The following is a 21,487-nucleotide window of genomic DNA, read 5'->3' as shown; positions in this document are numbered from 1 at the left end:
TTTTTTGGTTGTGTCTCTGCCTGGCTTTGGTATCAGGATGATGCTGGCCTCATAAAATGAGTTAGGGAGGATTCCCTCTTTTTCTATTGATTGGAATAGTTTCAGAAGGAATGGTACCAGCTCCTCCTTGGACCTCTGGTAGAATTCGGCTGTGAATCCGTCTGGTCCTGGACTTTTTTTGATTGGCAGGCTATTAATTATTTCCTCAATTTCAGAGCCTGTTATTGGTCAATTGAGGGATTCAACTTCTTCCTGATTTAGTCTTGTGAGGGTATATATGTGTCCAGGAATTTATCCCTTTCTTCTAGATTTTCTATTTGCGTAGAGGTGTTTATAGTATGCTCTGATGGTAGATTGTATTTCTGTGGGATCGGTGGTGATATCCCCTTTATCATTTTTTATTGCATCTATTTGATTCTTCTCTCTTTTCTTCTTTATTATTCTTGCTAGTGGTCTATCAATTTTGTTGATCCTTTCAAAAATCCAGCTTCTGGACTCATTGATTTTTTGAAGGTTTTTTTGTGTGTCTATTTCCTTCAGTTCTGCTCTGATCTTAGTTATTTCTTGCCTTCTACTGGCTTTTGAATGTGTTTGCTCTTGCTTCTCTAGTTCTTTTAAAGTGATGCTAGGGTGTCAATTTTAGATCTTTCCTGCTTTCTCTTGTGGGCATTTAGTGCTATAAATTTCCCTCTACACACTGCTTTAAATGTGTCCCAGAGATTCTGGTATGTTGTGTCTTTGTTCTCATTGGTTTCAAAGAACATCATTATTTCTGCCTTCATTTCGCTATGCACCCAGTAGTCATTCATGGGCAGGTTGCTCAGTTTCCATGTAGTTGAGCAGTTTTGAGTGAGTTTCTTAATCCTGAGTTCTAGTTTGATTGCACTGTGGTCTGAGAGACAGTTCGTTATAATTTCTGTTCTTTTACATTTGCTGAGGAGTACTTTACTTCCAACTATGTGGTCAATTTTGGAATAAGTGCAATGTGGTGCTGAGAAGAATGTATATTCTGTTAATTTGGGGTGGAGAGTTCTGTAGATGTCTATTAGGTCTGCTTGGTGCAGAGCTGAATTCAATTCCTGGATATCCTTGTTAACTTTCTGTCTCGTTGATCTGTCTAATGTTGACGTGGGGTGTTAAAGTCTCCCATTATTATTGTGTGGGAGTCTAAGTCTCTTTGTAGGTCCCTAAAGACTTGCTTTATGAATCTGGGTGCTCCTGTATTGGGTGCATATATATTTAGGATAGTTAGCTCTTCTTGTTGAATTGATCCCTTTACCATTATGTAATGGCCTTCTTTGTCTCTTTTGATCTTTGTTGGTTTAAAGTCTGTTTTATCAGAGACTAGGATTGCAACCCCTGCCTTTTTTTGTTTTCCATTTGCTTGGTAGATCTTCCTCCATCCCTTTATTTTGAGCCTGTGTGTGTCTCTGCATGTGAGATGGGTCTCCTGAATACAGCACACTGATGGGTCTTGACTCTTTATCCAATTTGCCAGTCTTTGTCTTTTAATTGGAGCATTTAGCCCGTTTACCTTTAAGGTTAATATTGTTATGTGTGAATTTGATCCTGTCGTTATTATATTAGCTGGTTATTTTGCTCGTTAGTTGATGCAGTTTCTTCCTAGCATTGATGGTCTTTACAATTTGGCATGTTTTTGCAGTGGTTGCTTCCGGTTGTTCCTTTCCATGTTTAGTGCTTCCTTCAGGAGCTCTTGAGGTCAGGCCTGGTGGTGACAAAATCTCTCAGCATTTGCTTGTCTGTAAAGGATTTTATTTCTCCTTCACTTATGAAGCTTAGTTTGGCTGGATATGAAATTCTGGGTTGAAAATTCTTTTCTTTAAGAATGTTGAATATTGGCCACCACTCTCTTCTGGCTTGTAGAGTTTCTGCCGAGAGATCCACTGTTAGTCTGGTGGGCTTCCCTTTGGAAGTTTCTGATGGGTAACCCAACGTTTCTTGCTGGCTGCCCTTAGCATTTTTTCCTTCATTTCAACTTTGGTGAATTTGACAGTTATGTGTCTTGCAGTTGCTCTTCTCGAGGAGTATTTTTGTGGCATTCTCTGTATTTCCTGAATTTGAATGTTGGCCTGCTTTGCTAGGTTGGGGAAGTTCTCCTGGATAATATCCTGCAGAGTATTTTCTGACTTGGTTCCATTCTCCCTGTCACTTTCAGGTACGCCAATCAGACGTAGATTTGGTCTTTTCACAGAGTCCCATATTTGTTGGAGGATTTGTTTGTTTCTTTTTACTCTTTTTTCTCTAAACTTCTCTTCTCACTTCATTTCATAAATTTGATCTTCAATCACTGATACCCTTTCTTCCACTTGATCGAATCGACTACTGAAGCTTGTGCCTTTGTCACGTAGTTCTTGTGCCATGGTTTTCAGCTCCATGAGGTCATTTAAGGCCTTTTCTTCATTGGTTATTCCAGTTAGCCATACGTCTAATCGTTTTTCAAGGTTTTTAGCTTCTTTGTGATGGGTTCGAACTTCCTCCTTTAGCTCGGAGAAGTTTGATTGTCTGAAGCCTTCTTCTCTCAACTCGTTAAAGTCATTCTCCATCCAGCTTCGTTCTGTTGCTGGTGAGGAGCTGAGTTCCTTTGGAGGGGGAGGGGCACTCTGATTTTTAGAATTTTCAGCTTTTCTGCTGTTTTTTCCCCATCTTGGTGGTTTTATCTACCTTTGGTTTTTGATGATGGTGACGTACAGATGGGGTTTTGGTGTGGATGTCCTTTCTGTTTTTTAGTTTTCCTTCTAACAGTCAGGACCCTCAGCTGCAGGTCTTTTGGAATTTGCTGGAGGTCCACTCCAGACCCTGTTTGCCTGGGTATCAGCAGCGGAGGTTGCAGAACAGCGAATATTGCTGAACAGCAAATGTTGCTGCTTGATCGTTCCTGTGGAAGCTTTGTCTCAGAGGGGTACCTGGCCATGTGAGGTGTCAGTCTGGTCCTACTGGGGGGTGCCTCCCAGTTAGGCTACTTGGGGGTCAGCGACCCACTTGAGGAGGCAATCTGACTGTTCTCAGATCTCAAATTCTGTGCTGGGAGAACCACTACTGTCTTCCAAGCTTTCAGACAGGGACATTTACGTCTGCAGAGGTTTCTGCTGCCTTTTGTTCAGCTATGCCCTGCCCCCAGAGGTGGAGTCTACAGAGGCAGGCAGGCCTCCTTGAGCTGCGGTGGGCTCCACCCAGTTCGAGCTTCCCAGCTGCTTTGTTTACCTACTGAAGCCTCAGCAATGGTGGGTGCCCCTACCCCAGCCTCACTGCTGCCTTGCAGTTTGATCTCAGACTGCTGTGCTAGCAATGAGCGAGACTCCGTAGGCTTGGGACCCTCCGAGCCAGGTGTGGGATATAAACTCCTGGTGTGTCATTTGCTAAGACCATTGGACAAGCGCAGTATTAGGGTGGGAGTGACCCAATTTTCCAGGTGCCGTCTGTCACAGCTTCCCTTGGCTAGGAATGGGAATTCCCTGACCCCTTGCGATTCCCAGGTGAGGTGATGCCTCGCCCTGCTTCAGGGTGGCCTGCACTGACTGTCCTGCACCCACTGTCCGAGAAGTCCCAGTGAAATGAACCCAGTATCTCAGTTGGAAATGCAGAAATCACCCATCTTCTGTGTCGCTCACGCTGGGAGCTGTAGACTGGAGCTGTTCCTATTTGGCCATCTTGGAACCCACATTTTCTTTATTCAGTCTATCATTGATGGGCATTTGGGTTGGTTCCAAGTCTTTGCTATTGTAAATAGTGCTGCAATAAACATACGTGTGCATGTGTCCTTATAGTAGAATGATTTATAATCCTTTGCATATATACCCAGTAATGCATTGCCCATTTTTAATTGGAATTTTTGTCTTTTGTTGAAAGTGTTCTTTCAATATTTTGGATACTAGGCCCTAATCAGGTATATGATTTGCAGATGTTTTATCTCATTTTGTAGGTTGTCTATCACTTTCTTGACAGTGTCGCTTTTATTTTTTTTTTTTAATGTGGATAAAGTCCCATTTATCTATTTTTTTCCTTTTGTTGCTTTTGGTGTCATATCCAAGAATCTATTGCCAAATTGTGAAGATTTACTCTACATTTTCTCCTGAGAGTTTTATAGTTTTAGCTCTTATATTTGGGTTTCTGATCCATTTGGAATTAATTTTTATGTATGAGGTAGAGGTTCAACTTTATTCTTTTGCAAGTGGTTATCCAGTTGCCAAGGCACCATTTATTGAAGAGACTATTCTTTCCCCATTGAATGGTCTTGGAAGCATTGTCAAAAATCAATTGGCCATAGATATTGGTTTTATTTCTGGACTGCAATTCTGTTGGTTTATATGTCTATCCTCATGAAAGTACCACACTATTTTGATTACTGTAAATTTTGCGGTAAATTTTGAAATTGAGATGTATGAGTCCTTCATCTTCATTCTTCCTTTTGAGGATTATTTTGGCTATTCAGGGTGCCTTACAATTTCATGTGAATTTGAGGATTATATTTTCTATTTCTGCAATAAAAGCCATTAGAATTTTGAATGGGATTATACTGAATCTGTCGATCCTTTTGGGGAGTATTTCCATCTTAACAATATTAAAGCTTTCAATCCAGGAACATGGGCTGTCTTCTTTTAATATTGTCTTTGATTTCTTTCAACAATATTCTGTAGGTCTCAGTGGTCAAGCCTTTCACTTCCTTGGTTAAATTTATTTCCAGGTGTTTTATTCTTTGGATGTTAATGTAAATGGAATTGTTCACTTAATATTTTTTTCAGGTTGTTTATTACTGCTATACAAAAAGCTGACTTTATATGTTGTTCTTGTACCCTGCAACTTTGCTTATTTTTATCTATCTATCCATCAATCTATCTATCTATCTATCTATCTATTTTCTGAGATGGAGTCTTACTCTGTCATCGAGGCTGGAGTGTGGTGGCATTGTGTCAGCTCACTGTAACCTCCGTCTCCTGGGTTCAAGTGATTCTCCTGCCTCAGCCTCCTGGGTAGCTGGGATTACAGGTGCCCACCACCACACCCAGCTAGTTTTTATATTTTTAGTAGAGATGGGGTTTCACCATGTTGGCCAGGCTGGTCTCGAACTCCTGACCTCAGGTGATCCAACCGCCTCAGCCTCCCAAAATGCTGGGATTACAGGCGTGAGCCACCCTGCCCAGCCCATTTATTAGCATTAGTAGTTTGTGTGTTGTGTGTGTGTATTTGTAATTTTCTATATATAGAATGTGTCATTTGCAAATATAGATAGATTTATTTCTTTATTTCCAACTTGGATGACTTTTATTTCTTTTTCTTGCCTAAATGCTTGGCTAAGATTTCCAGTACAATGCTTAATAGCAGTGGCAAAAGTGGGTATTCTTTTCTTTTTCCTAATCCTAATCTTTCATTTTTTCACCTTTGAGTATAATGGTAGTGTGGGTTTTTCATATATACCATTTATCACGTTAAGGAAGCTCTCTTCTAGTCCTAATTTGGTGAGTGCTTTTATCATAAAAGGGTGCTGCATTTTGTAAAGTGCATATTCTGTATCAAGATCACCATGTGGTTTTTTCACTTTGTTTGTAGTTATATTAATATAGTGTATTGATTTTTTAAATGTTGAACCATCTTTGCATTCCTGAGATAAATATCCCACTTGGTCATGGTGTGTAATTCTTTTAATGTTATGTTGGATTTTGTTTGCTAGTATTTTGTTGAGGATTTTGCATCTATATTAATAAGAGACAGTGGTCTATAGTTTTCTAGTGGTTTCTCTGTATGGCTTTGGTATCAGGGAATGTTGGCCTCATAAAATGTTTTAAGAAGTATTCCTTCCTTGTAATTTTTTTGGAAGAGCTTGACTAGTACTGGTGTTCATTCCTTTTTAAATATTTGATAGACTTCACTAGTGAAATTGTCTGGTCCTAGATTTGCCTTTCTCTGAAGGTTTTTGACTACTGATTCAATCTGTTTTTTGTTATAGGTCTATTGAGAGTTCCTATTTCTTTTTGAGTCTATTTTGGTAATTTGTGTTTCTAAGAATTTGCCCACTTCATCTAGATTTAATTTATTGGCATATATTTGGAAAAAACTCAAACTGCTTTTCCTCTGCTCTCATACCACAATAATAATCAACACAGAATAATACTTCTGTGATCAAATGTAGGGGGTGGGGTTCTCCCCACCACCAAGTGAGCGATTGATTCTGCAGCAGACATCAACTGGGTGTCCTCCAGTTCAATTTCATCACTATCTACCTGGAGATATTGTCAGGTCTCACAGGTTGAAGGCTCAGTCCCCAAAACCTCAGGCCCCATCAGACACCAGTTGCAAGTCTAAGTCTCCAGAACTTCTGACTGACTGAATTCAAGTTTGGATTCCTATGATCTCCTTTTTGGAGTAGATTAATTTGCTGGGGCAGCTCACAGAACTCAGGGAAACACTTATGTTTACCCTTTTATTATAAAGGCTGTTACAAAGGATGCAGATAAAGAGATGCAGAGTGAGGTAAGAGAGAATGGGTGGAGAGCTTCTATACACTCTCTGGGTGCATCACCCTCTAGGAACCTCCACATGTTCAGCTATTCAGAAACTCTCTGAACCCAGTCCTTTTGAGTTTTTATAGAAGCTTCATTATGTAGGCATGATTGAAGCATGGGCAACCATGTCAAAATGTGATTGGACAAAAAAGGCATGCTCTAAACCTAGCAAGACCTGTCCAGATTTGTTTTGGCCTCTCTGTGTAGCATTCCTTCCTTCAGGGTATGAGGCAAGAACCTTTCTGCTAGAAGGTCAGAGAAAGAGATTCTATTTATTATAACAAGGGCTATGAGAGTTATGAGCCAGGAACCATGGGCGAAACATATATATACACACGCACATATATATAATACATATATATGTGCATGCATATATATGTGTGTGTATGTGTGTGCATATGTGTGTATATATGTGCATATGTATGTGTATATATGTGTGCATGTATGTGTGTATATGTGTGTGCATATTCACATACACATATGTATATATACACACATACACATATACACATGCATACATACATATGTGTATATGTATATATGTATGTGTTACACATACACATACGTGTGTATATACACACATATGTCCACACATATATACACACATATACATACACACATATATACTCATACATATCACAGCATATAATTGTTCATATTATTCTCTTATTTTAGTTTCTATAAAGTTGCTAGTAATGTTCTTGCCTTAATTTATGGTTTTATTTAGTTTCATCTTCTCTCTTCTTAGTCAGTCTAGCTAAAAGTTTGTCAATTTTGTTGATCTTTTCAAATAACCAATTTTTGGTTTTCTTGATTCTTTCTATTGTTTTCCAGTAACACTGTGTAACAACTGCACTAGTTCTCAGTGACTTAAAACAACAGTGATTTTCTTACTTATGGGTCTACTTCTCAGTTGTGAAAGTTCTGGAAGCTATGTTCCAATTATTTTATTCCTGTAATGTACTTCAATGTATTATCTTTCAATTGTTTCTCGTTTTGCAATCATAGGTGGATTTGTGGGAAATCCATCTAAAACTTACTCTAAACAAATTTGCTGAAGTGCATTTATGTTGCCATTTAGTGACCTTTTTTTTTTCGAGCCAGATGTAGCAGAATAACTGGATGCAATAACATCTGTGGCCACTACTGTAGAATTGCCCTTTCCAGTCAATCTGCAAAACATCTAATAATATGTTACAACAGGAAAAAGGCAAATCACTGTTTTCATCCTACTCACAACTAAGGTTATTGGCAGCACTTTGCTGTGCGAATAAGAGGACTTTAGCTTTCTAAAAACATTGACTTATTTTCATAGAAGGCCTAAGGGTTGAAGAATGTCAGCTCAAACAGGGCAAAGGTATCTCTGAGCTTACTCTAGGCAAAATTGAGAACTGGCTCTTTCCTGTCTCTAAATTGAGGCACTTGGTGTCTCATGCCCATTTCTGCCTGCTCTGTTCTGAGAGATGGAATGTCATCATCATCAAGTTCTCAATGACAGATAGAACTTTGTTAGCTCTCCCAGGACTATTTTTATTTTAGAAGGGATCAGGGTCTTAAGCAGAAAAAATGAGATGATATCATTTTTGTCACCAGCCAAGTAGGAAGATGGATAAGGCAGATGGCCCTTCTAGATTCTGTCATATTCAGGGGACAGAATCTGAGAGCTATTTCCAGTCTTTTCAGACTTCGTATATATATTTCACTTCTCAAGTTTCTCCTTTTTAAAAATCTCATTCTTAGGTATCTCATTGGAGCCCTACAGGCTATTTTGGATAGAAAATAGGTGCCATATCGTTTTCCATAAATAACATAGCTTGTAGCAGTACATATTAGGCATTCGCCTGACAATTGTTTCCATAAGTTGTATTTTCATAGAAGTGTGTTTGATGTTCAGACCTAGTTCATCAATTGCCTGCCTGTGTTTTCTATCTTTGATTTGTCTTGGAAACATTTATTTATAATTGATATCATTTTCACTTCCTAAAAGGAATTGAGCAGCACACATAAAAGATGAAATAACTACTCTTTAAAAATAGAAGTCAGTAATTAAAAGCTATGTAGTAGAGGTAATATTATAAAAAACAGGCTTTGAAGTCAGGGACCTCAAGGAAAATTAACCTCTCTTAGTCCCTGTCTCTTACATGTAAGCTAAAACAGGTAAACAATTGTACCTATATCCTCGGGTTGTTGTGAAAATTAAAGTATTTAGTTTGATGCTGGCATATTAGCAAAAGTTTTAAAAACTGAAAGTATTATCATGTAGTTAGAAGGAAAAGAAATGGACCCAAACCCCAAGCTTCTTTATTTCCTATGACATTACTTTTAGCTCAGCATTTCTTGGACACCCAGGCAAAAGTATGGATGCATAAAATTAGATAATCCCTACAGTCTTATGGAATGTGGCTTTTGCTGGCCAAGCCTCTCTTGTTTACCACAGTGCAACTTTCAGAATTAATATATTCAAAAAAGGCCTGGAATTTCCAAATAACATTTTTATTAAGGGTAAGTAGAAGCCGAAGTAGAAAGAATGACTAGAATTTAATGAGTGTGTACTTTGTTCTGATACCTGTTTTTAAAAATGAGCACATTTGATTTCATTTAATATTCTTGATAATTCTATAAAGTAGATATTATTTATCTTCCATTTATGAATGACTAAATTAAGAAACGTAACCAAATTCACAATCATTCAAATATTTATGTCCAGGATTGGAATCCAGGTCCATCTGATACCAAAGCCCGTGGTCTTTCCGTTCCAATATCCACCTACCTTGCCTACCCCAGAGCACCAAGTAAACAAGTGATCAGATAGACCAAAAGATGTCTAAGCAAGTCTAAGTCACTATTTTAAAAAGTGTGTTTGACTTCATTTACTTTACCTTCATGGGGAGCTCTTCTGGGCTGTTTTCTCATTGACTACTGGTTTTGTCTCTCATCTCCCTGAGATTTTCATCTTGGATATTTTTTCCCTAGCTTTTTGAGAATGCAAAGGAAGCCTGTGTATCCTAATATGCAGAATACTGAAATTCTGAGTAGGACATGCATTATTTCAGTAGAAAAAAAAGAAAGCAACAGATTGCAGTTTATTTCTCTTTGTATCTTTACTCCCCATCTTCGTGTGTGTGTGTGTGTGTGTGTGTGTGTGTGTGTGTAGGCTAGACTACCTTACTCAATTGTGGCTTTTTTGGTGTGGTTATTTTGTTTCTTTCTTTCTGGGTGCAGATGAATTTCTAGCCTATTTGCCTTTTGAAAAGTCTCTCTCGCATAAAGCCATCAACACACCTTCACCTTCCACCCATCACAGTTACCTCCTCACAGGGTTCCCCACACAGTGACAACAGCTGAGTCAAAACCATCTGCTAGATCTTTCATGTCTACCCACACATTCAATAGCATAATATTACCTCTGCTATCTGATAAAAAGTATATTATCATAGCCTAATGGAAAATGATGTTCTTTCTAACAGCACTTCTACCAAAGCTCCAGAAAGTGTATGTTGATCCGTAAAAGTACTGGAAATGCTGTTTAGACTTAAAACCATTCAGGGTTCCCTGCAAGTTTGGTAAAAGGCTCTATGCTCTCTTAGCTTTATTCCAGCAATTATTGTGACTAAATATTCTCCTACTTGAATGACTCAAGATAGGAGGGCAAAGATTTACTGAGCCCAGTGGCAATGATGAAGCTATGGCCTGGGAGAAAATATTTGCAACACATGCATCAAACAAAAGACTTGCATGTAGAATATAAAAAACAAAACAAAAACCCCTTGAACTGGAAAATAAGAAAACAACTCAACAACAAACAAAATGGGAAAAAGATTTGAAGAGACACTTCACAGGAGAAGATGTAGGAATGACTGGTAAGCAGGAAAGACGATGCTCAACATTGTTAACCATCAGGGACATCCCAGTGGAAACCGTGATGAAGTACCCCTGTATACTCAATAAGATGGCTGTTAGGAAAAAGACCCAGTGTTGGTGAGGATGTAGGAACTGGAATGTTCCTACAGTGTTGTAGGAATGTACAAGGAAACAGCCAAGCTGAAAAGAGTTTAGCAGTTTCTTAAAATGTTAAACCTACACCAATACATAATTCAAGCCTATTCCATTCCTTAGTATTTACCCAGGAGAAATGAAAGCCATGTTCATGCAAAGACTGTTACATTCTCATAGCAGCGTGTCTCATTGCAATGGACATACAACCTGTATGTTCATTGACAGTAAATGGGAAAACAAAATACGCCTATCCATACAAGGGAATATCACCGAGCAACAAAATGATGTAGAAATCAATACATGTAGCAACATGGATACATCTTAAAATCATTATGCTGAGTACATATTATGGGGTCCCATTCAGATAAAATTGCAGAAGGTGAAAACTTACATATAGTGGCAGAAAGCAGGTCATTGGTTGCCTGGAGATCATGGGGTCAGAAAGGGAAGAACTGATTGCAAAGGACACATTATGAAAATTTCCAGGGCAGGATGATGGAACTGTTCAATGTCTTAATTGAGTTATCTCTTGGGCGGATATGTCAAAATTTATCAAATAATACATTTAAAATATGTTCAGTTCTTGTTATGTAAGGTATGCCTTCATAAATTAGTAAAAGAAAGTAAAAACTTACTAAAAAATTTGCAACAAAGTAGTAAAGAAAAAAACGTAGCTATTGGAGTAACCAGAAGTAATGTATGAAGAGATCAAAATTGGGAGTGATACTCGGGAATAAGAAAAGAGCTACATTTGACACTGAATGTCAAGGGATTGGCAGGAGGGAGGTGCTGGGGCCATTGCAGGAGGGGGAGCTGCACATGGGGGCAGGAACTTTAAGAAGTGTTGCTGTTGGGAGTCGTGAATTGGAACTGCTAATTGTTCATAGGTAAACCTAAAATTTGGAATTCCTCTTAAATTCCTTTTGATTGAATTGGGTTTCCTGGCATTTGACTCCCAGCAGATTTGAGAACAGCTTTGAAAGAAGTATTGGCAGGACTTGTTGAAAAAGCAAACTGTAAAGTTTTGAACAACCGTGATTGAGAAAGTAGTAGAAACATTGACAAAAATGGGAAAGTCAGTAGAAGTGATAGAATTTGCTAATAGAAATGGCAGAGGGTTGAAGGGGAATGTCACGGAATGGACATACAGATTGTATATCTGTTGCTATGAGACATGCTGCTATGAGAATGTGAAAGTCTAACCTATTCGTGGCTGCTTTGAATATCGTTTATGCCTTTCTCCTACCTTGTTGCTTCCTCTTGTTCTACAATTATTCTATGAATTTTCATTCCACAAAAAAGGAATTTTCTCTGTTCTTATGTCTCAGTGAGTGACTTCTTTTTCTCTTCCTGCTAATGTTTAAACCTGGAACCACTTAAAGCTTAATCTTTAGTTTAGGCATGACTAACTTTCCTTTATTTCCTATTTCCCATTTGTTTCAGAATCTTTAAAAATCTCTCTTGTCATTCTGAAAATCTGCTGTCATAGGTATTATCATATATTCACTAAACCTGTTTGCCTTTCCCCAGGTCTCTTTCTCCTGCACTTGTGTACAGGATTTAATATATAAGTATGTAATGTATTTTATAAAGAATTATTTTAAAATTGTTTTTAAAAAGAAAACCTTATTAGGCTGAACTTATTTAGAATGGCTCCTTGCCAAATGCTTCTAGATAAGAATAAATAAAGCCAAGAACAACAACAATCTTGATAAAGACGTAGGGCTGGGGAGAGAAGAATGTCAAGGGATTGGCAGGAGAGAGGTGCTGGGGCCGCTGCAGGAGAGGGAGCTGCAAATGGGGGCAGGAACTTTAAGAAGTGTTGCTGTTGGGAGTTGTGAATTGGAACTGCTGATTGTTCATAGTAAACCTAAAATTTGGAATTCCTCTTAAATTCCTTTTGATTGAATTGGGTTTCCTGGCATTTGACTCCCAGCAGGGACTGAGTCATGTGAAGCCCTTAAATGTATGAGAGCTAGGTCTGAATTGGTCAAAGTAACTACAGTTTCATACATTATAGTAGCCAAGTCCATAATACTTCAGTAAATGAAAAGAAGAAAGAAAATCACTCAATTAGAGGCAAGATAACAAGCCTATAACAATTTTTTCCTTAGGCATTTAGGCTACAGCCTGTTAATAAAGTAAATGTAGCTATGGGAAGAATATTTTCATTGCCTGTAGCACAGGCTCTTGTTTTAACTGGAGCTGTGCATTTGAATATTTATAAGTGTGGTTTGCAAGCCTACAAATCAAATTATTTTCTGTATAGGATACCAACCAGAAAAAATGATACTATTTTTTGGAAAAACAATATGGTGTGTGGGATGGAATGAGGTTATGGTAACAAAATTTTCCTGACCCTAAGTTGGGCTGTGTTCTGACACATGGTTTGATAAGGCAAAATATTTTAAATCAGTGGAGTCAAGGAAAAGCCAGGACATATGGCTGTCTTAGTTTGGGTACTAAAATAGAACCCTATATTCAGACACGATCTCTTTAGTAAATTAGGCAGCACTACCCCAATACGTTCATGGATTTCTTGATTTATTGTTTCAGTTGCTTCTCAGCAAGATATAGAAGCCCTTCAATATACATTTCTAGCCTCATGATTCTATTCTCTCTCACAGCCTAGCCTCATCCATTCTAAACTACTTAGTTTCACTGTATATGATGAGCAGGAAGCCCAGAATTCTGGTAATTTTCTGTTTCTTGGTCTGGGTGCTGGTTCAAAGACTTGTTCAGTTTATGCACATTCATTGCAGATTTCACTTATGCATATTGCTTTTCAGTACAAATTTTAAAAAGCAATCAAAATTCAGTAAGTAATGATATTCAGTAAGATATAGTATTCTGATAATCTGACCTTGGAGAAGTTTTAAAAAGTGTTGGTGTTTGACAGATAATTTCTGCAGAGAAGAAAACCTTAAATATTTTGGTGGGATGGGAGAGGACATACGAGAGTTTGTGTCTAGCTCAGTAGGAGGAATTTTTAAAAAAGGAACTTAAGCATAGGTGGGCCCGGGAAAGAGGTTTTAGCTCATTTCACTTTATTCCTTTTGATTTAATGCGGGAATTACTCAAGAGCAGAAAGGGATCAAGGTGGGAGAAGTTCAAAGTATAGGTGAGGAGGAATGGTGCAGCCAAGTCCCAGAGAAGGTGTGAGGATGGGATCAGGGCAAAGGTAGAAAGTGTGGGCTGTTAGAAGAGGATCAAATTCTCTCCTTAGAAATGGCAGGGAAGGGAGGAAAGATACTGAGGCTCCTATATGTGTCTAAGTCCATTTGGGATATTAAAGTGTAGGAGGTGAGTATGGAAGTGGGAGTTGAGAAGCATGAGGGATTAACAGAAATGTTCTCAGAGGACTTATCTGTGCGACAAGATAGGAATGAAAGTTTTGCCTGAATGGCTAGGGGGCTCCATTAGAAATGCCATTGTGGTTTTATGGTGCAGTGCTTTGGAATTCAGGGTGAAACCGAAGGAAAGTAATCAGGAGGGGTGTCCAGACAATGCTGGGCATAAGTAAAGCTCTAAGGGGTGAGGCATTAGGGTGTTGTGAAGGACCTGTACATGATAACCCCTCACAGTCTCCAAAGCTGTTTGGCAGGAATTCACTGAAGTACATTGGGACATGTAAAATGGAGACTCAGAGAGGGCCCAAGGGATTAAGGGTTGAGGTCAGTGGGTACCATGTTCTGTCTCTGCAGGGGAGGGGAGAGATGCCAGCTGGTGTAGACTTCAGGTCTTTTCTAAATTTTAATTTTCTCACTCCCCCTAACCTAGAGTGAGCATGTCATCGTGGCCATAATTTCTCTACAAAAAGTGCCTTAGGAAACAAAAGCTTGGGGCAATTTTTTTTCAATACAGAGATGAGCCCCTCATGCTCTATAGCAGCTGTATAGCAGTCCTCAGGGTTATATAGATATGGAGTTACATCTGGACATCCCATTAGCTCCAAGAGATTCAAGACAGCAGGCCTAATATTCCAGCGCCAAAAAAGAGGTTCTACAAAGGTTGATTATTCCAAGTACAAGATCCCTGTGCCACCAGAGACCTGTGAATAGAATGGTTTTCTTAAACTAGGTGCCAGGTCCCTCATTTCTAAATACACTGTCAGATATGCTCTTTTTATTTTGTAAAAGGTAAGCTTCAAACATATTCTTTTTACTAATGGAAGCACTGAATCAAGATTCATCTTAGCTCTTGGGTTATTAGCCCTGACCAGCCTTTCATGCAGAGCTGGTTTTTTATCCAAACATAACCCTTCTGTCAACATCATCATCATCGTCAGCTGTTTGCTTATACGCCAGATTCTTATATTACACACTTTCAGCATCATTACCCCAAATTGGAGAATTTCAGGCAGAATCATCTGTGAAAATATTAGAGGTAAAAATAAGCTATTATAGGATGTTGATGTCACCCTGAGGCCTTGTTTGCTACTTTTCTGCTCATTTTACTGCGTTTAACTCACAAGAAAAGGAACTAAACTCTAATCAACTGCAATTTATCAGTGTTAATGGAGGAGAGACGAGGCATTGGCAATACAAGATAGCATATAATAAGAGATGAATGCAAGAAAAAGATAACATATGCATACTTTAAAAAAGGTCATAAATATGTAAATATCTGCCCTAATAATGTTGCAGTTCAACTGGATGTTCTGTGGTCTGGGAAGGGGAAAGAGGTAGAGCCAGATTACCTAGGGTTGCTGTGCATTTTGATCATTGGCAGACGCAGGGGAAGCTGTGTTAGAAAGCACAACTAGCGGAAAATTGAGAGCTGATTTGCCGCCAACTACAATTGAAAACAGATGGGTATATCTGAGCCATGTTCACATATCTTTTTCATTTTCTCATTAAAAAAATTGCTGCACTATTTTTAGTCTATGACTCACTTTTCGGCAAGAATCACCTGCAAGTAGATCTTACTTTTCTGCTGAACTTCAGGGAAAATTCAAGTTCAGCGTGGCCTTCAACAACTTTGACTCCTACAGAAATAGACAAAAAGGTTGGCAGGTGTCAGTCTGATGAAGGGGCTGAGATCTTGACTGCCCTTGAGGGATGCCAGTATGAGATGGCTGTGGATGGGCTGTGGCTGCTTGTTGGAGGGAGGCAGCATTGTTTGCATCTTGACATCTCATTTCTGTAGGAAGGCATGGATCATTTGACTAGACCCTGTGAATAAGTCAAAATAAATCAAGATCTGCATTAGAACCAAAATCTCGATTACTTTTTTTGTCAGTTTTGCTTAGGCTGTATATATATAAATGGGAAAAAAGGGCAGACACAGAATGTCAAAGAAACCAGCCCTTTATATTTTAATTGCAACCAAAAAAAAAATCAGCTATATAGGAGCTTATGGTTTTAATGACTCAATGTGAGACAAACCTAAGCATTCCCACTAAGTTTCTCCCTTTCTAAGATGTCATTTCCTCCCCGTCCTTAACTGTCACGTGTTGTATCATGTTGACCTATGATATACCCTTCACCCTTGAAAGCTCATACTCCAGAGAATCATAGTTTCTTAATATTTGTTTTGTTAGGTGCCACCTTCCAAGATGCAGTCCTTGCTGTAGCCAATTAGCTAGTTCACTGGCTCGTGAAAAGCTGCAATGCTTCTAGAAGCAATAAAATTAAAGCACAGCGCTCTCTTAAAAAGGCAGGGAGAAGTGGCAGGGCTTTCTGTTGTTGCTGTTGTCCTTGTGAGCTGTCCTTCATGTTTGAGAAGCAGGGGCTGTCAGGAGCTTTACTGTACCCTTTGATGTATGAAGAATCCAATTTCAAGCTTAGCCTGTGCACATTTTCCAGCGACTAAGCCAGTCATTTGGGTTAGGGGAGTGGTATTTGTAAGGAGGTCTTTACAGCAGAGATTTTTTTTTTTTTTTTTTTTTTGCCTTGATAAGTGTGAAAGAAACTGGTTAGCTCTTAACCAAAGCCATTTTCTCTTCCCTCTGAGCCCAGAGTTAGATCATTTTCCAGCCCTGTTGTGGTGAGGTGTGGCCACGTGACTGAGATCTGACTGATGGAATGTGCTAAGAGTCGTGTTCACACCTCTTGGCTTGGCTCATAAAAACTTCACAACATGGCCCCCCATGGTCTTTCCCCTCTGGCTTGATGCAGACAAGTGTAGTAACCTGAGGAACCTGGCATTGGAGATGATGAAGCTGTGAGGCAGAGAAGGAGCTTGGGTCCCTGAGTTACTGGAGATCTGCCCTCTGATAGGGAATAACCTGTTTGTGAACATAATACATATCTATTCTCTGAAGCCACTAAGATTTAGCATTTTATCTGTTATATCTTTAGTTCTTCCTTACCTAAAACAGTGAACAAGTATATGCCTGTATTTAATGTGTACTGAAATTATATTTGATTCATAGTGGCAAGCAATTTTAGATTCACCTTTGTTAAACAAAGGTCTATGTATTAATATTTGCAAGAGTCATTGATTTCAAATCTTTGTAAAATACGTGATTTCTAAAAGTCAGTTAACTTGAGTGATCAGAAGGCTTCCGTGTGCAAAGCACTTTTAAGGGTATTGGGTAGGGATGATAGGCATAGATAAAGGTTGATGAGGTCTCTAACTGAAGAGGAAAAATAAATCTACAAGAATATACTAAAGAAACACATGAAAACAAGGATAAATGAATAAAGTACATACACCATGTAAATTAATGTTCAGAGCTCAAAAAGAATTGTTACAAGAGGGGCTAAGGAGTTTTGAGACTTGCCAAAGATGCCTGAAAAGCTTGAAGCTAACTCAAGGTCAGGAATCAGCACTTGAACTCATGGAGCTAAATTGATTTTGGTTTCCTTCTGAGGCTGACTCAGGACTGGGGGACACAGAAAAGGATGGATTACAGTGACAGTGAGAGTGACATTGTTTTCTACCCAAGGTCTCACCCTGGAGGTTGTCTTCCTGGAGATTTTAAAAACTAGACTCCCGAAATATACCTTAGTCCTTTTAGGTTGCCCGTGTAGAAAAAATTGAATGCCACTTACATGAGAAAAGCAAAGGTGATTTATTCAGCGCTTGCCATAGCAAGGGAGTTGGCCACCATCACTTTCATTTGGCAGAGACTCAAAGGTAGGCAGAGGAGTGACAGAGCTTTACAGTGGGCAAAAGGGATGGCTTCAGGTGTGCCCCTTATTGGGAGCTGTTGGCCTGGGGAAGCCCAGCGTGGCCAGTTTGGAGCACAGAAGCCTGTCTCATTGGTTGGGGCCATAGTTGGCTTTCTCTGGTTGGTCCTGAATTAGAAGCAGGCACAAAAATTAGGGAGGCTGTCAGTTACTGTGATGGTTAATTTTATGTGTCAACTTGATTGGGCTAAGAGGTGCCCAGATAGCTTGTAATTGATTATTTCTGGGTGTGTCTGTGAGGGTTTTTCTGGAAGAGATTAGCATTTGAATGAGATGACTGAGTAAAGAAGATCACCCTCACCCACGTGGGCATCATCTGATTCCTTGACGGCCCAAATAGAACAAAAGGGCACAGGAAGTTCTCTCTTCTGAGACGTCCATCTTTTCCTGCCTTAAACATCAGACCTTCTGGTTCTCAGGCCTTTGGACTCCAGGACTTACTCCAGCAGTTGACAGGTGGGGCAGGCTCCCCTGGTTCTTAGGCCTTCAGCTTTGGACTGAATTATACAACCACTACGACCAGCTCTCCTGGTTCCCCAGGTTGCAGATGGCATATCATGGGACTACTCAGCCTGCATAATGGCATGAGTCAATTTCCATAATAAATTTCCACATATATATGTATGTATGTATGTACAGGCATACATGTATATGTAATATGTAATATATATATGTATATATATATATGTATACACACACATCTTATTGGTCCTGTTTCTTTGGAGAATCCTGACTAATACAATTATTAATTAAGTCCTGAACATTTTGGGTCTTTTGTTACAGGAGTTATTGTTTAGCTTCCTGGGTTATCACTAGAGATAGCAGACTGGCTTCCTGCAAGTCTGGCTTTAGCAGGCTGTCTTCCTGGGCTGTTTATCATAGATAAGGGGCTTGGTTTCCTAAGCAGGCTGCTACAGATTTAGGGTGATAGTTCTATTCTTATTATATGGTCCAGGCATTTGTGCATTTGTACATTCAGTCTTTCATTTGTTTCTTCATTTTTATGATGATTTTGTTTTAAATAGACCCTTTCCTTCCTTCCTTGCAGAGGACAGCTGGCTGGCTTCCTTCACTTTCATATTAATAAGCCTCCATCCTTGCTGATCATAAACCCATACCTTAGGATGAGTGCCGGGAAATTCAATGCCTTCTGCCCTCCTGGGTTACCTCTTTCAAAGATTTGGGGGTAAAACTTGTGTCTGCATTATTGCCCTGCAGAAAGTCTTAATCCCATCAGTCCTCAAAATCTTTTTCACTGTTCCTGTTTTTCCCAGGGGCAGTGGCATCCTCATGTAAGCTGGTCTACTGGTGGCTGCCCCTGTGACCTGCTTCTGAATGGCCAGGCAGGAAAGGTCTCCCACTGTGTTGCATTTAAAGAAAAGAAAAAGATGAATTAAGTAAAAAGCTCTGCAAACAACTCAGTGTAATTATTGGGTAGGTATAAATTTATGCATATTTTCCTTTTTTATTATACTTTAAGTTCTAGGGTACATGTGCACAACGTGCAGGTTAGTTACATATGTATACATGTGCCATGTTGGTGTGCTGCACCCATTTACTCATCATTTAGCATTAGGTGTATCACCTAACGCTATCCCTCCCCCCTCCCCCCACCCCACAACAGGCCCCGGTGCGTGATGTGCCCCTTCCTGTGTCCAAGTGTTCTCATTGTTCAATTCCCACCTATGAGTGAGAACATGCGGTGTTTGGTTTTTTGTCCTTGCGATAGTTTGCTGAGAATGATGATTTTCAGCTTCATCCATGTCCCTACAAAGGACGTGAACTCATCATTTTTTATTTGAATCTGTTGATTTATTGCTTTTTAAATAGAAAATGGATCTGTCCAAAAGGTGAAAATAAAGTACTTTATATTTCTTTCTTATTTCAGCTGTTTTAGCCTGAGGACAGAAAACCCCCAGCCCGTTTAGTATTCTAGGCATTTAAAAGACCCTCAAGTATAGCTCTTTGGAAGCCCAGTGTTTTTAAATTTGCAAAATAGACAGGGCAAGATGCCATGTTTCCAACTCCCTGGGACTCATTTCAGGAGTTTGATTAACTCTTTGGTTTGTCTCAGCAAAGGGAGGCTGAAGTGTCCGCTTAGAAGAAGAGGTAGGGGGCATTCAGATGAGGGCTGTTGTCTGCCAACATCAAAGCAGCGCTGCACATGCTAAAGGGTCTAATTCACAGACCCTCGGTGCTTAGTTGTAGCACCAACTTGAAGCCTATTTGGTCAGAAGTGGCCACTTGAGCCGCCTTAGGGCTAGGCAAGGGCTTCTTTGTTTCAGAAAGCACTTCCCACTGGGAGAAGAGAATGTGAAGTGAGGGAGCCCTCTTTTGGAGGAGGAAGGCTAAGGAGGAAAGTGAGGGAGAGTGGGAAGGACCGCCGGACAAGAAGATCTAAGCCAAGGGAGCCTTGTTTGCCTTTACTGGCAGGTAGGTACTCACGAGCAAGCCAGCCTGCATTTCTGAACTCACATTGTGGGAAAAGCAACAAACACTTTTAAGACAAAAGATAAAGGGTAAACTACCTATGGGAAACACTTTTCCAAAAATACCTAGATTCTAGATGACAGGGTTAGAATTGTTCTTTTGGTGTTTGGCTAACATAAGGGACTCCCAAGACATGAGCAGAGAGGGTGGAGATGGTTATGTGTCGGTTGGAGCGAGGTGGGAGCAGGAACCTCCTTCTGTTTAGGGCACAAATCTTTACACAGGGATGACATTTGAAAGATTTGGTCGTGGGCCTGGGTCCACTTCCTTTGCTTTTCAGAAAAGATCCCAAGATTAGCAGCAAAAGTAATCCACGTGAAAATAATCCATGTATTTGAACACTTGGTTGGGTGTAGTAGGGAGCTTCTGACAGGTGCCTGATGACCCTACGTCCTGGTACCCACACCTTTGCTTAATCTCCTCCCCTCAAGTGGGGACTCACTTTTAATGAACAGAATACAGCAGAAGTGCTGGGATGCCATTTCTGGATGATGTTGTATAAGACTGTGACTTCTATCTGGGTCACACTCCTTTTCGTATCCTCACTTGCCCACTCTGGTGAAGCCACTGCCACATTGCCAGCTGCCCTACAGAGAGGCTGTGTGGCAAGGTGCTGAGGGCAGCCTCTGGCTGATAGCTGTAAGGAACAGAGGGTCTCAGCCCAACAGCTTGCAAAGAACTGAATTCTGGCAACAACCTTGTGTGTGAGTGTGGAAGTGGCTCCTACTGAGACTTGAGATAGCTACAATCTACTGTCACTGTGATTCAGTAAATGCAAGTCCTAAACCATGCCCAGCTTCCTGAATTACAGGATATGTGAGATAAAAGTGTTGTTGCTTAGGAGTATTCGTTCCACAGCAACAGATAACTAATACACTAAGGTATTATTATTTTACTGCACCTTCTCTGCTTTGTGCACCTATTTGTCTGCTGAGTCCTGTAAAGATTCATTCTTCAAAGTTTTCATTTCTTCCCTCCTCTCCAGTTTTATAGACACAGTCTATTCCAAGAAAAGCTTTAAAAGTTCCTGGGAAATTATAGGGAAGTAAATTAGATGTCCTGACATCTGCAGAGTGTCCTCTAGACACTGTCCTCATTATGCTGCCCTTGGTTCTTCCAGTTCATCAAATCTCATTTAGCTGTGCACCAATTAGACTGCCTTTGGCTGGAAGTGACATAAAGCTGAAAAATCGTGGATTATATAAGTAAATAGCTTATTTTTCTCACGCAACAAAAAGTCTGGAGTTGAGTTGTCAAGGATGTTATTCTGTCTGAGTTGATAAACTTTGTTAAAGGTCAGAGAGTATTTTAGGCTTTGTGGGCTGTACCATCTCTGCTGCAATTACT

The 21,487-nt window shown here is 39.7% G+C and overlaps 1 long non-coding RNA gene across 2 annotated transcripts in view; it reads left to right on the top strand.

The window, feature by feature from the left end:
- The window catches only part of LOC134732633 (uncharacterized), a 233,790-nt gene that overhangs the window by 137,425 nt on the left and 74,878 nt on the right, over positions 1-21,487 (top strand). Inside the window, exon 1 of one of the 2 annotated variants that reach the window (XR_010115975.1) lies at positions 18,925-19,084. The exons of the other annotated variant lie outside the window; for it this stretch is intronic. This is a non-coding gene — a long non-coding RNA (uncharacterized lncRNA). Of the gene's footprint in view, positions 1-18,924; positions 19,085-21,487 lie in introns of those variants that run through there. 2 annotated transcript variants of the gene reach the window in all.

This window comes from Symphalangus syndactylus, chromosome 15 (assembly GCF_028878055.3).
Source record: "Symphalangus syndactylus isolate Jambi chromosome 15, NHGRI_mSymSyn1-v2.1_pri, whole genome shotgun sequence".
Lineage (NCBI taxonomy): Eukaryota > Metazoa > Chordata > Mammalia > Primates > Hylobatidae > Symphalangus > Symphalangus syndactylus.
Note: the sequence above shows the minus strand (reverse complement) of the source record. Positions and strands in the feature narration are given on the sequence as shown.